Raw genomic sequence first — 11,133 nt, forward strand, 5'->3', positions numbered from 1 at the left:
GCTTTCCCATAATTGCTTTCTCCAGATAGAGCAGTCAGCATCAAACAGGATTGCCCCTAGATGTCACCTGCTGTAGTGGTCAGGAGAAGCTGCTGTGTTGCCTTTTCCTCTGTGCCTGACTGTTAGTGTCCAAGGGCAGCCAGTCCTCTGTGGAGCAGGAGGAAGCTAAGCAATAGGTGTGGGCATGGGATTATAGTGACTGAGAATGGTGCAGGGGAAGTTTGCTACATCAGAGAAGGGAAAGTGGATGCCAAGATGAAGTTTAAACTGGATTTCAGAAGGCAACTTGTTCCTGGATGTCCTGGAACAGAGAACCAACAGTGAGAGAGGGGCTGAGCACAGACTTAACCCACGTGGTTAGAGTTGTAGTGCCACATGAGGATGGGACAGCGACGGCATCCTGCAGCCAACAGGCAATAGAGCAGTCAAGCAGTGAATACCAGAAAGTGCTGGGGCAAAGGAGAGAAGAGAGCTGAGGGGAGTGTGGAGGACAGCTGTGGTGAATTTAAAAAAAAGGGAAAAAAAAAGGAAGGAAGTGGGTGAAGGAGGATGCCTAGTGGAGAGTGACCAATCACCAACAGGACAGGGTAAGAAAATAAGGTGGAAAAGTTCATGGATAAAGGCAGGGAATTTGCTTGCCAGTCACTATCACAGTCAAACATGGACTCGACTTGGTGAAAATTATATAAATTTCTTGCCAATTAGAAATAGAGTAGGGTGTTAAGAAACAAAGACAAGCACTTTCCCCTCACCCTGCCCCTTCTTCTCAGGCTCAATGTCACTCCTTCATGCACAGGGGTATGGGGAACAGGAGTGGTGTTTCGTCCATAATGATTCCTTCCTGCTGCTCCCTTCTCCCTACACTGTTCTCCTGCTCCATTGTGCGGTTCCTTCCATGGGATAAAGTCTTTAACAGGTTGCTCCAACATGGGCCTTTCTCACAGGGTACAGTTCTTCAGGTACAAACTGCTCCAATGTGTGTCTCCTATGAGGTACAGTAGCTCCACCACGGTCTTCTCCATGGGCTGCATGGGAATCTCTGCCACAGCATCTGGAGCATCTCCTCCTCCTCCTTCCTCATTGATCTTGGTGTCTTCAGGGCTGTTGCTCACACCTTTTTTTCCTTACCAACTTTGCCTTTGTGGCATTTTTCCCCTTTTTTAAGGTGCCACCGTCTTGTCTGAATGGCTCAGCTGTGCCCTGTGGTGGCTCTGGCACGGAGCAGCCCAGGCCCTTCCTTACAAAGATCCCCCTGCACCCCTCTGCTACTGAAACCTTGTCACATAAATCCCATACAAGTGAATAACTCTACAACTTGGGTCTGAGTTTCACCGTGGGTAGATAAGGAGCACTTGTTGAGTAGGAAGAAGGGAGGAAAGCTGGAGAGAGGTCAGGGGTCCATGGGAGCCTCAACCACTGATGGGAAACAAGACAGAAGGAAAGAAGTGGGCAAAACACAGAAGACTAAGGAGAAAGGAGAAGGAGCAAACAATAAGGACTGAAAAGAGGCAGAGAAATGGAGGAGTGTCAAATTAATGGGCCCATGGCTGCAGGGAATGAGGAAAAATGGCCAGGAGCAAAGCAATGGGCTGTGTGAGAGGAGCAAAGGAAGGCTGGGAGATGTGCACTGTGGGATCTACTAGGCAAACGAAGCAGGGAAACATTAAGCACAAATTAATAGTGAGGGAGAGAAGAATACTGCAGATAATGGGGAAAAAGTTAATATGAACTGTTGTGAAAGCCTGTAGTGGGGGAGGAAAGGGAGGAAGAGAGAAAGTAAAGACAGCATATGAAGTTTGGATTTGTTTTTTTCTCAACTTTTATGGAAAGTGTAATAGCTATATGTAAAAGCTGATTCCCCTTTTGTCACTTTCAGATATCCATTCCACAAACATACTCCTCTATTGCATGCAGCTTGAAAGCATTGGTAGGCAAAATAAAATGCGTGTTCCCCCTTCTGCTCTGTGTGTGACCTGTGACTGAGCCCAGAAGGTTACATGGCAGTGTCTCAAGGTTATGTGCCATAACCTAAAGCCACCTGGCATGTTGGATTTGTTGTGCTTTCAAATTGACACTAGTGCATTGCTCTTTCACTTTCAAAACAAAGTATGTGGAACTAAGTTATAGTTGAAGTTTTGAATTTATGTCAATTTTTGAAAGGACATTTGGCATATGGGGTTTCTTCTAAAATCCAACCCCTATAAAGTTCAGGAGTTTTTTCAGATTTCCCTTGAACAGCTTTAGTTAAGGAATGACCAATCTGGGGCAACTTTGTCCATCTCTGTGTACTAAGCCCTGCAACACTTACAGACTTATGACTGAGATAAGTTTTTAAGAGTAATTTATACTGGAGAATCCTAAGATTTGAATAAAGTCTACTAACTCTCCTTTCCACACCTATAGTATCTGTCCCATTCTGTAAATGCATGCTGGGATGTAGAATAACTATTTACCTCAAAAACAAAGAAATAAATTAACTGGCTGGGTGGAAAAAATGCAAGTAATTCATCAGGAGATCTGTAATTGCATATCTAAAAGCCATTCTGTATGCAGAAGCTGTGCAGAAGGAGGACCTGCCTCAAGCTGTGAGGCACTCACCGAGACTAACAGGGGAAGTGAAGGCCTGGCCCCTCTGCTTCTTCTTCCACCAGGGTTTAGTAAAGGCTGCAACTCTTGTCAAGAGAGCTACACTGACATAGTGTGTCTTGAACGAGCCACCTGTCATAAACCTTGTGACAAACAGAGACTGGTCACTGTTGCTGAATGTCTTGGAGGTGGGCAAAGGAAAGCAAAGATTAGGGGAAGGCAGAGAAAGACAGGGACTGTTTACAAAAGCCATGTTTCTTAGGAAAACAAAGATCAAAATGAGAAGACTAAGAAGACTACATCTTAATGTAAGACACGCTGTTATTTCCATCAGGCATTCCCATAAAGGAGCAAATCTGAATCATGGGTTCGTGGCACGCATAGTAGTCATCCTCTGATTAACAATCTCTGCCCAGGGTTAATGAGTCAGCCAAATCACCAGCACATATGAAAACTACAGATAAAATTTAGAAGTGCTGTCATTTTCCTTGAGGAAAAGGCAGTGCTGAATAATGAATCTTAGTCTGCTGAGGTTCCTGGTCATGGACAGGAACATATTTATCCCTTCTGTGAACTTTGAAGATGATGTTATTCACCAATGACTAATGATTTGGGGTGTTTCAAAGAGACACAGTACAAGAAATATTGCGTGCTCACTCTGAAAGTCGGTCATCTGGTTTTGGTTTCTTAAATCAATACCTTTGGTCCCTTTCGAAATATTTTGGTCTTTAATTTTTCTTTTTTTATGAGAAGCAAAATTATGTCAGCAACCTGCTTCCATTCTTAAATCCCATTTTAGATTTCCTGAAGTTTTTGGCTTGAATGAAAGTGTGCCGTGTTTCTCTGAGAACAAAGTAGGTTGCCTAATCCACTTGAGTAAAACTGCGAGCACTTCTGAAGTACCAACCATGTTATAGACTGCTTTGAAACTCTGGATTTTTCCTTAACATTTTTCTTCCTTCTTTTTATCTCAAATGCTGGCTTATTAGCACTGTTTAGGTGGGTTTGGAGAGTTAGCCATCACTCTTAACCTGGGAGAAAACACAGCTGACAATAAAGGACTTTGGAGAAGGTGAGGAGTTAACAGGGCCAACACCATCATGGCTCCATCAGCCAGAGGTCTCTGAAATTGGATCCAGTTATCAATGTCAACCTCACCAGTTTGAACACAAAGTTTTGTGTTTGAATCTATGCTTAAGATAGGTAAATGAAATTTCCATTATATGTAAAGAGAGAGTCAAATCTTCACATTTATCTCCAGTCTAATGAAGTGATCTGCTTCCTCAATGGGCTGTGGCATGGACTGAGGACAATGCTGGGACCATCTGGGCAATGGACTGCAGCTATCCTGGCCTCCTCATTTACAGATGAGCAGATCCCTCAGCAGATTACTACAGGAGGACCTTCCACTTCGCAGTGTGTGGCTGTGGGTGGGAACAGGTCCCACTGTGGAGCCCAAATCTCTGGCAAAGAGGATTCTGTTGAGTCCTGCAGGTTAGAATTCAATCAATTACTGAAGATAATTCTCTAATGGTTAATGTACACCCATTTACTTAAAGATTCAGCTTGACTCATATAACACCGGGTAATTCAAAGATTTATCGCACGCTACAGAATACAGTTCCCACATGGGTGCTTTTCACTTTCCAGAGTCCAGTGTCATTATGACATCTGCATACTGAGCAGCCATCCACCACTTCATTAAAATAACCTCTTTGGTCAACAGCACCAGCTCAATTACCATATTATCTGAAATACATATAATGCTCAAGTATCATTAAAAAAGCATAGCAATAAAAAAAAAATCTGCAGGAGCTCAGAGACCTCCACTTGAGTAAGTGGCCTCAGAAGTAATTCCTCTTCATTAGCCCCATGCCTAACACCAGATGGACACTGAAAATCTGAAACTGTCCTGAGTACAAAACGTTGCATGATTCTTCTTTGAGGAGGAAAAATTATCTCACAAGGATTTTTGGCACATCCTGATTTGGTAGTATGTGTAGCCTTCAAGTGGTGCAGCATGCAGGACTTACTGTGTCCTGAAAATAGGAACTGTGAAGAAATAGCTCTTCAGGGAACAGTAGCAAAAACCAGGAGTTACTTCCATTTGACCTGGTCTGATCCTTTTGGGCCCCTGGATTGTAAACTTGCATTCCGTGCAAATGCAAAGCATACATAGTTTGACTTCTTTTCCTGGCACTCTTTTGCTCATTAAAAAATCTACTTTTCAGCCTCACCTACGGCCTTCCTAGAGGTGCTAGGAAGTCAGTTTCCACTGTGGGCTTCCAGAGGTACCTCTCTCTCCGTGGTCAGAAGAAAGCCTCTAAAAACTGTGCTTCCCTGCCTGGGACTGGACCCAGCTTAGTGCTGGGATGTCACAGCTCTTCGTGTTCTTTTCCTCCCACTCAGCCCATGAGCCTCCAGTGAGTGGGTTTAAACACTAACAAGGTTCTTGTGTGTAGCCACTCTCCCCCAGTATGTAATCCCCACAGACAGCACAGCTCCATCTGTGCCACATTTCCAAGCACACGGGGGAGGATCTGGAGGCTGCAGAATTATTTCAGTGGCATAGAACTTCCATAAGCTTTTTCAGCCCTGAGTAGGCAAGAGTTTGAGGGCAGTGAAGGTGTCATCCCACTTTTCTTCCCTCCTCCCAAGTTAGCCTTAATATCAAGGAGCAAACTGCAAACACCGGATGCCAGGCTCCTACAAAGCAATGTCAGTGATTAATAGTGTGATCATACCAAGTCATTTGTGGGTTAGCTTACTGCAGTTCAGATTTAAAAAAGAAAATTGAGCAATGTATTTCCATGATGAGAAATGCTTGAAAGACTCAGAGTGACAGGGTATTTCTATGGTGACCAGTGCAGTGTCATATTTAGATGTGATATAGTGATAATAGGTGTCAGTGGTGGATTCCTGGCTTCAGGAAAAAAGCAGCCAGATCTTTAAGTAACCTGAGTACAGTTTAAAAGGAGGATGAAGGTGTTTCAAACAGACCACAAAACAAAAATACAGACAGAAAGACTGTCCTAGCCACACAGAAATTTGGAGCTGAGATATGAGCTCTTGGATTCCCAAGTATAGCTCCGTGACAACAGCACTATTTTTTCAGTATTTTTAGTGCAAAAGGCAGAAAACAAGCAGAAACAATGGGCACATTTGTGAAGCTGGATACCAAAGGAATACAAAGACTATTTTCAGCTGCTCACTAGGAAAACATTGCAGCTCAATTTTTTTCAGCATGCACATTGAAGTTTTGTTGCTAAGGAAGCCAAAGCAAATCATGGGACACAAGGCTCAGACCTAGGAAATAGAAAATAATCCCAAAGTCCATATCTAGACATAAACCACACAGTATTTCTCAAAAGGACTACCTATAAAGGGAAACACATTCTCCCTTAGCTCTGTTTCAATTTCCTCTGAAAAAACTTCATGTTCTGAGCAAGGCAAACTGATAGTATTCTCCCATTGTGACAAACTGAAAGCATGTATCCGTGTTAAACTTCAGCTCTCTCCCTTTCCTTGCTAAGCTGTTCTTTTTCCTCAAGTAACACGTTCATAGGAATCTTCTTGTGCTACTTTCCTCCCTGGATTAGGCCATTAGTATTTTCTACCTGTTTGTACGTGGTGCTGCTACTACAGGTTCTACCATCAACTTTTCTTCTCTCTAGTAGCACCATCTAGATTTACTTATAGAGGCCTCAACTCCCTTTCTTCCTGTAAGGCTTTCTTGAAGCTTTATACCTGGAGAAATCCCAGTTTACTTGCCTGACTGTGACAGGATGCATTAAAAGTCTCTTATTTTAAAACACTACTAACTTCTGAAATCATGATAAATCCAGGTATCATAGTTTAATGCAGAATGGAAAATAGAAATACACTTGGTAGCCTGCAACTGGGTCAGTTGTCACCAATACTACAGCTTCATGGCAAAGCCACCTCACAACAAATTATCTTCTATTGCCTGTATTTGTCCTCCAAGATAAGGATTCACCCAACACACTGACTACTACTCCCATTAGCTCTGAAATGCTAACAGGTTGCAGAGGATATTTCAGGAAAATGAGCTGAAACAATGTTTGGGAAGCTGTGAGATAGTATTGTAGAATAATTCTTTTTTTTTCACAAGGGACTTCTGGAGGTCTGTGGTCCACCACTTGCCCCATCACACCTTTAAGATCCATGCTTAAGGTGGTGCCAGCTGAATCAGGTTGCCACAGGCGTTGTCTAGCAGCAGAGCTGGGAAGATCCACAGGAGTGGAGTTCCCATGGCTTCTCTGGGTCTCTCTTCTGGGCCAAGCATCCTGCTGTGGAATAAGGGGCCCCTTTGTCTCTGCCAAATGTCTTTGGTGCTATCCCTCTGCACCTCAGAGAAGAGTCAATCTCTTTCCTTTTTGTTTCCCCACCACAAAGACCTTGAAGACATCCAAAAGGATCCTCCTTTCCCTTCTTGTCTCTGGATTGAATAAGAGTCTTTCTCTCCCTCTCTTTCCAGAGGGGCTGTGCTCCAGCACCCTCCCTATCTCTGTGGCACCTGCTGAACTATTTCCATGGAGTCAATGGCTGGCCTGCTCTGGGGAGGCCAGACTGGACACAGGTCCCCAGATGCAGTCAGGCTCAGTGATGCTGATGCAAGGATAAAGACACCTAAGATTCGGATGAAGTGGTACAGAAGCAAGTTTAGGCAGCTGAGTCTATCAGAGCTATCTGAAACAGTGGCCTTGTTTCTCTCCTGAACTTGACAAGAGGATTCTTGGGTCAGAGATTAGTGTGTACAAGATAATGATTTTTCCAGGAGGAGACATCAAAGTGTGAGTGGCACAGAATAGGGTGTATAGAGTAGTTCCTTAATACTGTGCCAGCCCTGCAGGGGAACACTGTTTAAAATTGTCCTCAAGGGATACCGGAGTAGATGTGTTCCTTTCCACTGTCATTTCCTTAAGTTCTTGTACTTGATTTTCTTTGGCCTCCTAAGTGGGGGAAAAAAGTGACAGGTTTAAGGTTGTAATCTATTTTGTGCCATGAGATTTGCTGAGCTGGTTAGAGCATGGTGCTAATACCACCGAGGTTGTGGGTTCAATCCCTGTATGGACCATTCACTTAAGAGTTGCACTTGATGATCCTTGTGGGTCCCTTCCAACTCAGAATTTTCTGTGAAATATTTGCACTTATTAATTTTGCTTTTCTCTTCTGACAGATGCTGATGTGTGAAACAGTGATCCATAGTCTTGCATAATAAAATGAATAATGTCTCACTGCCTGTCTGCCCAGGGTAGAAGGTTTTCTTGTCCAGCAGGAAACAACTGAAAGACTCTCTAACCTTTACCTTGGGGTATCTACACACACCGTACTAATACTTAAACATTGATGAAAGTATTTTATTTCAAATTTTTGTAGGTACCTTTCCAAAACTACACCATTGCCTTTGTACAATAAGCTAAAGGCTTTTCATTTCCACTGAAACTAATTATTTTCAGGAGGAAAGAATTAATCTAAAACTGTCTTTAAAAATTTTTTATCAAAAAGAGAGAATTAATTTTAGACACAAAAATCTATGGAAATCATTTTAGGTTCTTTTAATAAACTATTGGATTTGGAGCTTGACTCCAAAGATGATCAGTTATAATTGCTTTGTAAGTAGCTTGAGTAAGATCTAAATCTGAAAAACTAAAATCAACCACTTTAGCAGAGTAAATGTTTTGGTTCAAACTCAGTCCTACTGTAATCATTTTAGATAAAAAGTACACACAAACAATCCTAGAGGAGCAGAAAACAAGAGCATCTCTTTCTTTTGAGTGGCAAGAACTTATTGTCACAAACCTACAGCATCAGTTTTCAGATGAAGGGGAAGTAAGAAACCACATATAATTACTGTCTGCAGTCTGGGAGCCACTAGCTGTCTTTAATTGCAGAGAGTTTGCAGACTCTGTCTAACATAAACTCCCTCAGCAATTAAATCCAGCTCACTCTCACATCTCATCAGGGCAACTGGCTCTCAGTGACCTTGCTGGAGCAGAGATGTTGGACCAGACCAGGACCTCCAGAGGCCCCTTCCACTCTCCACTTTTGCAGCCCTGTGATGCAGTGTTCCCCACCATGGCAACAAGGAGATGCTGTCAGCTGCCACCCTAAGACAGCCCTGCACAGACCTGCAACCCAGACAAACCCCAGGCTGGGAGGTCTCAGCTCCTTGCTCCTGCTCTATACCAGAGCCCAGCAAGACCCCTACCAGCTGCAATGGCAGGGTGAGGGCAAGATTTCCTGCTGGGCTGAGGTCGCTTTGTAGGAGCTCACACTGAGAAGAAAGCTGAAGAGGGGTTGAAAATGGTGAGGCACTCACTTCATCACGGAGTGCAGAGCTGCAGAGCAGAGCTGCACCACTGGAGCTGAAGCCCTGTGCATGAAGCTGAAGCCCTGACCTGGGGGATCAAGGAGACCCCAAAGCTTAGAAGCCCAGAAAGCACAGGCTCCCACATGAGATGTGAGAGAAGTTGCTTTCAGGTGACACAGGCTGCTTCTCTGGAGGCCAGTGCTGGTGGTGAGGGTAGCTTCACATTGTTGTGGAAGAAGAGAAGATGCTTGGTGCTGAAGGCACAGTTCTTGAGGAACTCACTGTTTGCTGTCACCATATATGGGAGGGAGCTCTTTGTAGAGACTGAGTCTTTATCTGGCCTCAGTGTAATAGCTATGATCAGTACATGGGACATATTGGTGAGACAGAGAAAATAAAAACCCACAGGCTCACAGGCAGCATGATTCAAAGGCCAGAGCTGTACTGTGGTGGTAAGGTCATTGACAGGAGACACAAGTGCAGCCAGTGTGATGAACGCAAAAAACCTTCCCAGATGCCACAGACTTTGAGAGCCTTTGCTTTTGGAGTCCTGACTCGCCTCTGTAATAACATTTCCATGCTCCAAACAGCCTCCCATACCCACGCACAGCAAACCACCAGCAGGAAAAACAGGCTGCACATGAGAGGTAGAACATTCATTGGAATAGGAGGAGCTGACATGAGTTCATTTACCATACCCTTTAGGACATTGTTAATGTGAACAAATACATTCCTCCTCTGAAGTTACTTTAAAAAGCAATTTTACAGATTATATGCAGAAACGACCTGAGCATGGCTGATCTAATTTATTATGCTCTTTAATGTTCTTCCAACAAAAACAATCTTGTCATTCTCTCTATTCAAACCCTGTTCAAAAGGATGCTAAAAAAAAAATAGCCTAACAAGTCGTTCTCGCTGGACATAAATTGAACAAACATAATTCAACTGCTGACTCAGATTAACTAGAAGGAAGAAACAAAATTCTCGAAAATTGAGTGATTTAGAGATGTGGGTATGGCAAGAATATGTTGTCAAATTTTATGCTAAGAATGAGACTGGGTAAAAAGACCCACAATGGAAAACATATTGGACAATGCAGAGACTGCTGCAAATAGGGGTTGGGGGTTCCATACCCTATTGTAGTCCAGATCTTCCTGCAACTAGATCTAGTTCTCAAGGTACATGTGACTGTATGTGAATGAAAAATTTTCACTAAAAAGACCTCTTGAAAATATAGAAGAAAAAATCTAGTCTTCTGGAAATAATGTGGAAATCAAACAAGGGAACCTAAAAGCTTGATGATCAGGAGACAAGGATGAAGTTCCCATTTTATTTCTCTTAAATGAGTAATTTAACATCTGGGTAGCATTGAGGAAAATGGAGCAGAGTAGGGATTATCTTTTCTTGATAAGTGAATATTTACGTTAGGCAGATGCAGGGCTGACTACTAGGCCAAAAAATGTTCATGTTTTGCTCTTGTTGCTTTGTCTGATAAAGGATATTGTAAACCACATTGCCATACCAGATGTGCTATTGTCTGAAAGTTGTTTCCCAGTTTACTCAGGACATAGCAGAGTTTTATAATAGGCATTTTTCCACTTAGGCCAGGCTTGTAAATTATCTTGTTAGAAGTCTTTTTTATGAGGATTTGTTGGAGATAGGAACTTGGCTGTACGAAAGGATTCATTACTATGATATGTATGCTTTTGATCCTGGTTTTAAATTGCAAGCCAGACCTTGCCACATGCTCTGCAGAGGGGATGCAGCAACAGATTTGTAAAGCTTTTCTACCTATTTCTCAAGCAGCAACCCTGAAGCAGGCTAGAGACCTCGGTTACCAAGTTAGTTTCCATCCATCCATCTACACAGATAGATAGAAACCAGTTCTGCAAAGAGACAGGCAACTTTCAATCAGAACCCTCTATGGCTTAATTAAAACCAATATCCCTGTATCAAATGTTTCCGTCTTGATAATAGGGCACATTACACCAAGTTTTTTTTTCCAGACATTTAACATCAGCAATATATGACAAACATGCTAAAACAGTACTTCTTTTCACACTAGACTATAGAAAACTCCTACAATTTCATGCAAACCAGTTTTATCCTAACAGTTGCCCTCCACTGTGTGTGTGGTATGTGTTTCATTGTGTTAGTAATAAGATTAGTTAAACTGTGGTATTTCTGATGTGCCCCTGAGCTACAGGTCGAAA

The sequence above is a fragment of the Neopelma chrysocephalum genome, unplaced genomic scaffold (assembly GCF_003984885.1).
Source record: "Neopelma chrysocephalum unplaced genomic scaffold, ASM398488v2 Primary Assembly neopelma1_96821, whole genome shotgun sequence".
Taxonomy (NCBI): Eukaryota; Metazoa; Chordata; class Aves; order Passeriformes; family Pipridae; genus Neopelma; species Neopelma chrysocephalum.